This window comes from Anarhichas minor, unplaced genomic scaffold (assembly GCF_050575085.1).
Source record: "Anarhichas minor isolate MPS153535 unplaced genomic scaffold, ASM5057508v1 ptg000003l, whole genome shotgun sequence".
NCBI lineage: Eukaryota > Metazoa > Chordata > Actinopteri > Perciformes > Anarhichadidae > Anarhichas > Anarhichas minor.
This window is the reverse complement of record NW_027466449.1, coordinates 2,481,501-2,487,500: the sequence shown is the minus strand read 5'-3', so window position 1 is coordinate 2,487,500 and position 6,000 is coordinate 2,481,501. Positions and strand designations below refer to the sequence as shown.

The 6,000-nt window shown below is 45.0% G+C and overlaps 1 protein-coding gene and 8 non-coding genes across 9 annotated transcripts in view; 8 read left to right on the top strand and 1 right to left on the bottom strand.

Moving 5' to 3' along the window:
- The window catches only part of sema3h (sema domain, immunoglobulin domain (Ig), short basic domain, secreted, (semaphorin) 3H), a 114,074-nt gene that overhangs the window by 42,017 nt on the left and 66,057 nt on the right, over positions 1 to 6,000 (bottom strand). The gene's annotated exons all lie outside the window — the stretch shown is intronic.
- On the top strand, positions 478 to 550 carry trnar-ccu (transfer RNA arginine (anticodon CCU)). The gene has a single exon. It is a non-coding gene; the product is annotated as a tRNA-Arg (tRNA).
- On the top strand, positions 1,609 to 1,681 carry trnar-ccu (transfer RNA arginine (anticodon CCU)). The gene has a single exon. It is a non-coding gene; the product is annotated as a tRNA-Arg (tRNA).
- Positions 1,688 to 1,759, top strand: trnam-cau (transfer RNA methionine (anticodon CAU)). Its single transcript has one exon. It is a non-coding gene; the product is annotated as a tRNA-Met (tRNA).
- On the top strand, positions 2,120 to 2,191 carry trnam-cau (transfer RNA methionine (anticodon CAU)). The gene has a single exon. It is a non-coding gene; the product is annotated as a tRNA-Met (tRNA).
- trnam-cau (transfer RNA methionine (anticodon CAU)) lies at positions 2,544 to 2,615 on the top strand. Its single transcript has one exon. It is a non-coding gene; the product is annotated as a tRNA-Met (tRNA).
- trnar-ccu (transfer RNA arginine (anticodon CCU)) lies at positions 3,171 to 3,243 on the top strand. The gene has a single exon. It is a non-coding gene; the product is annotated as a tRNA-Arg (tRNA).
- Positions 3,250 to 3,321, top strand: trnam-cau (transfer RNA methionine (anticodon CAU)). Its single transcript has one exon. It is a non-coding gene; the product is annotated as a tRNA-Met (tRNA).
- trnar-ccu (transfer RNA arginine (anticodon CCU)) lies at positions 3,734 to 3,806 on the top strand. The gene has a single exon. It is a non-coding gene; the product is annotated as a tRNA-Arg (tRNA).

Sequence of the window (6,000 nt, the reverse complement as noted above, 5' to 3'; positions counted from 1 at the left end):
AAGCGTGCTGGGCCCATAACCCAGAGGTCGATGGATCGAAACCATCCTCTGCTAACTGTATTTTAACTGTATTCTTCCACTGCAATCTAACTGACAAAATCTTGGATCAAACCAACAACTGTAGTCACTCTGAATGGGTTAACGGAGTGATCCACGGAGTGGTCAGTGGTGCATACAAAGATTTTTGAGCACCACAGCATTGTTATTGCTTTGCGACAACAACTTCTGAGCACTATAGCATTGTACGATACATCAATGCATTTGCTTCTGAGCACTAGAGCATAGTTTTTGCTTCGCGACATCAATGTATTGGTGTCATGTTCCCCATACTCTCAGTGCATACAAAGACTTCTGAGTCCCATATGGGGTGATGAAAAGCAGAGTAGCGGAGCGGAATATCATTCATTGTATGTCAGTCCACATGTTAGGAACAACAGTCCCTGATGCAAACAGGAACTCTCAAAACCCACAATCGGAGCCCCAGTGGCCTAATGGATAAGGCACTGGCCTCCTAAGCCAGGGATTGTGGGTTCGAGTCCCATCTGGGGTGATTTAAAGCAGAGTGGCGCAGCGGAAGCGTGCTGGGCCCATAACCCAGAGGTCGATGGATCGAAACCATCCTCTGCTATCTGTATTTTAACTGTATTCTTCCACTGCAATCTAACTGACAAAATCTTGGATCAAACCAACAACTGTAGTCACTCTGAATGAGTTAACGGAGTGATCCACGGAGTGGTCAGTGGTGCATACAAAGATTTTTGAGCACCACAGCATTGTTATTGCTTTGCGACGAAGACTTCTGAGAACCATAGCATTGTTGCTACGAAACATTGATGCATTTGTCTTATGTTGTCCATATTTGCAGTGCTTTGCTTTGACATGTTTGCTCAATGCTGTTTATTGCCCACTGTGGATTGTCTTTGCTGTCTGGCCTCGAAAGCCAGGTATCGTGGGTTCGAAACCCACATGGAGAGACAGACAGCAGAGTAGCGCAGCGGGAAGCGTGCTGGGCCCATAACCCAGAGGTCGATGGATCGAAACCATCCTCTGCTAACAGCATTTCAGACTAGTACACTGCATTCAAATTGACACAGTGACATGGATTAAACCAACCCTGAATGGGTTAACGGAGTGATCAACAGAGTCATTTGAAAACAGTATGAGTCTACTTGATAATGACTCCCTAGTGGCTTAGTAATGGGGTGTTAAAAGGGGAATTTTGCTCGCTTGACAATAGTTTCGACAAATCATTGATTGGATGTCAGCCTACACTGCAGATGTCGGGAAAAACAGTCAGTGCTGCATACAAAGACCTCTGAGCACTATAGCATTGTTATTGCTTTGCGACGACAACTTCTGAGCACTATAGCATTGTACGATACATCAATGCATTTGCTTCTGAGCACTAGAGCATAGTTTTTGCTTCGCGACATCAATGTATTGGTCTCATGTTCCCCATACTCTCAGTGCATACAAAGACTTCTGAGTCCCATATGGGGTGATGAAAAGCAGAGTAGCGGAGCGGAATATCATTCATTGTATGTCAGTCCACATGTTAGGAACAACAGTCCCTGATGCAAACAGGAACTCTCAAAACCCACAATCGGAGCCCCAGTGGCCTAATGGATAAGGCACTGGCCTCCTAAGCCAGGGATTGTGGGTTCGAGTCCCATCTGGGGTGATTTAAAGCAGAGTGGCGCAGCGGAAGCGTGCTGGGCCCATAACCCAGAGGTCGATGGATCGAAACCATCCTCTGCTATCTGTATTTTAACTGTATTCTTCCACTGCAATCTAACTGACAAAATCTTGGATCAAACCAACAACTGTAGTCACTCTGAATGGGTTAACGAAGTGATCCACGGAGTGGTCAGTGGTGCATACAAAGATTTTTGAGCACCACAGCATTGTTATTGCTTTGCGACGAAGACTTCTGAGAACCATAGCATTGTTGCTACGAAACATTGATGCATTGATGCATTTGTCTTATGTTGTCCATATTTGCAGTGCTTTGCTTTGACATGTTTGCTCAATGCTGTTTATTGCCCACTGTGGATTGTCTTTGCTGTCTGGCCTCGAAAGCCAGGTATCGTGGGTTCGAAACCCACATGGAGAGACAGACAGCAGAGTGGCGCAGCGGAAGCGTGCTGGGCCCATAACCCAGAGGTCGATGGATCGAAACCATCCTCTGCTAACTGTATTTTAACTGTATTCTTCCACTGCAATCTAACTGACAAAATCTTGGATCAAACCAACAGCTGTAGTCACTCTGAATGAGTTAACGGAGTGATCCACGGAGTGGTCAGTGGTGCATACAAAGATTTTTGAGCACCACAGCATTGTTATTGCTTTGCGACGAAGACTTCTGAGAACCATAGCATTGTTGCTACGAAACATTGATGCATTTGTCTTATGTTGTCCATATTTTCAGTGCTTTGCTTTGACATGTTTGCTCAATGCTGTTTATTGCCCACTGTGGATTGTCTTTGCTGTCTGGCCTCGAAAGCCAGGTATCATGGGTTCGAATCCCACATGGAGAGACAGACAGCAGAGTGGCGCAGCGGAAGCGTGCTGGGCCCATAACCCAGAGGTCGATGGATCGAAACCATCCTCTGCTAACAGCATTTCAGACTAGTACACTGCATTCAAATTGACACAGTGACATGGATTAAACCAACCCTGAATGGGTTAACGGAGTGATCAACAGAGTCATTTGAAATCAGTATGAGTCTACTTGATAATGACTCCCTAGTGGCTTAGTAATGGGGTGTTAAAAGGGGAATTTTGCTCGCTTGACAATAGTTTCGACAAATCATTGATTGGATGTCAGCCTACACTGCAGATGTCGGGAAAAACAGTCAGTGCTGCATACAAAGACCTCTGAGCACTATAGCATTGTTATTGCTTTGCGACGACAACTTCTGAGCACTATAGCATTGTACGATACATCAATGCATTTGCTTCTGAGCACTAGAGCATAGTTTTTGCTTCGCGACATCAATGTATTGGTGTCATGTTCCCCATACTCTCAGTGCATACAAAGACTTCTGAGTCCCATATGGGGTGATGAAAAGCAGAGTAGCGGAGCGGAATATCATTCATTGTATGTCAGTCCACATGTTAGGAACAACAGTCCCTGATGCAAACAGGAACTCTCAAAACCCACAATCGGAGCCCCAGTGGCCTAATGGATAAGGCACTGGCCTCCTAAGCCAGGGATTGTGGGTTCGAGTCCCATCTGGGGTGATTTAAAGCAGAGTGGCGCAGCGGAAGCGTGCTGGGCCCATAACCCAGAGGTCGATGGATCGAAACCATCCTCTGCTATCTGTATTCTTCCACTGCAATCTAACTGACAAAATCTTGGATCAAACCAACAACTGTAGTCACTCTGAATGGGTTAACGGAGTGATCCACGGAGTGGTCAGTGGTGCATACAAAGATTTTTGAGCACCACAGCATTGTTATTGCTTTGCGACGACAACTTCTGAGCACTATAGCATTGTACGATACATCAATGCATTTGCTTCTGAGCACTAGAGCATAGTTTTTGCTTCGCGACATCAATGTATTGGTGTCATGTTCCCCATACTCTCAGTGCATACAAAGACTTCTGAGTCCCATATGGGGTGATGAAAAGCAGAGTAGCGGAGCGGAATATCATTCATTGTATGTCAGTCCACATGTTAGGAACAACAGTCCCTGATGCAAACAGGAACTCTCAAAACCCACAATCGGAGCCCCAGTGGCCTAATGGATAAGGCACTGGCCTCCTAAGCCAGGGATTGTGGGTTCGAGTCCCATCTGGGGTGATTTAAAGCAGAGTGGCGCAGCGGAAGCGTGCTGGGCCCATAATCCAGAGGTCGATGGATCGAAACCATCCTCTGCTATCTGTATTTTAACTGTATTCTTCCACTGCAATCTAACTGACAAAATCTTGGATCAAACCAACAACTGTAGTCACTCTGAATGGGTTAACGAAGTGATCCACGGAGTGGTCAGTGGTGCATACAAAGATTTTTGAGCACCACAGCATTGTTATTGCTTTGCGACGAAGACTTCTGAGAACCATATCATTGTTGCTACGAAACATTGATGCATTTGTCTTATGTTGTCCATATTTTCAGTGCTTTGCTTTGACATGTTTGCTCAATGCTGTTTATTGCCCACTGTGGATTGTCTTTGCTGTCTGGCCTCGAAAGCCAGGTATCATGGGTTCGAATCCCACATTGAGAGACAGACAGCAGAGTGGCACAGCGGAAGCGTGCTGGGCCCATAACCCAGAGGTCGATGGATCGAAACCATCCTCTGCTAACAGCATTTCAGACTAGTACACTGCATTCAAATTGACAAAGTGACATGGATTAAACCAACCCTGAATGGGTTAACGGAGTGATCAACAGAGTCATTTGAAAACAGTATGAGTCTACTTGATAATGACTCCCTAGTGGCTTAGTAATGGGGTGTTAAAAGGGGAATTTTGCTCGCTTGACAATAGTTTCGACAAATCATTGATTGGATGTCAGCCTACACTGCAGATGTCGGGAAAAACAGTCAGTGCTGCATACAAAGACCTCTGAGCACTATAGCATTGTTATTGCTTTGCGACGACAACTTCTGAGCACTATAGCATTGTACGATACATCAATGCATTTGCTTCTGAGCACTAGAGCATAGTTTTTGCTTCGCGACATCAATGTATTGGTCTCATGTTCCCCATACTCTCAGTGCATACAAAGACTTCTGAGTCCCATATGGGGTGATGAAAAGCAGAGTAGTTGCTACGAAACATTGATGCATTTGTCTTATGTTGTCCATATTTTCAGTGCTTTGCTTTGACATGTTTGCTCAATGCTGTTTATTGCCCACTGTGGATTGTCTTTGCTGTCTGGCCTCGAAAGCCAGGTATCATGGGTTCGAATCCCACATGGAGAGACAGACAGCAGAGTGGCGCAGCGAAGCGTGCTGGGCCCATAACCCAGAGGTCGATGGATCGAAACCATCCTCTGCTGTCTGTATTTTAACTGTATTCTTCCACTGCAATCTAACTGACAAAATCTTGGATCAAACCAACAACTGTAGTCACTCTGAATGGGTTAACGGAGTGATCCACGGAGTGGTCAGTGGTTCATACAAAGATTTTTGAGCACCACAGCATTGTTATTGCTTTGCGACGAAAACTACTGAGAACCATAGCATTGTTGCTACGAAACATTGATGCATTTGTCTTATGTTGTCCATATTTTCAGTGCTTTGCTTTGACATGTTTGCTCAATGCTGTTTATTGCCCACTGTGGATTGTCTTTGCTGTCTGGCCTCGAAAGCCAGGTATCATGGGTTCGAATCCCACATTGAGAGACAGACAGCAGAGTGGCACAGCGGAAGCGTGCTGGGCCCATAACCCAGAGGTCGATGGATCGAAACCATCCTCTGCTAACAGCATTTCAGACTAGTACACTGCATTCAAATTGACAAAGTGACATGGATTAAACCAACCCTGAATGGGTTAACGGAGTGATCAACAGAGTCATTTGAAAACAGTATGAGTCTACTTGATAATGACTCCCTAGTGGCTTAGTAATGGGGTGTTAAAAGGGGAATTTTGCTCGCTTGACAATAGTTTCGACAAATCATTGATTGGATGTCAGCCTACACTGCAGATGTCGGGAAAAACAGTCAGTGCTGCATACAAAGACCTCTGAGCACTATAGCATTGTTATTGCTTTGCGACGACAACTTCTGAGCACTATAGCATTGTACGATACATCAATGCATTTGCTTCTGAGCACTAGAGCATAGTTTTTGCTTCGCGACATCAATGTATTGGTCTCATGTTCCCCATACTCTCAGTGCATACAAAGACTTCTGAGTCCCATATGGGGTGATGAAAAGCAGAGTAGTTGCTACGAAACATTGATGCATTTGTCTTATGTTGTCCATATTTTCAGTGCTTTGCTTTGACATGTTTGCTCAATGCTGTTTATTGCCCACTGTGGATTGTCTTTG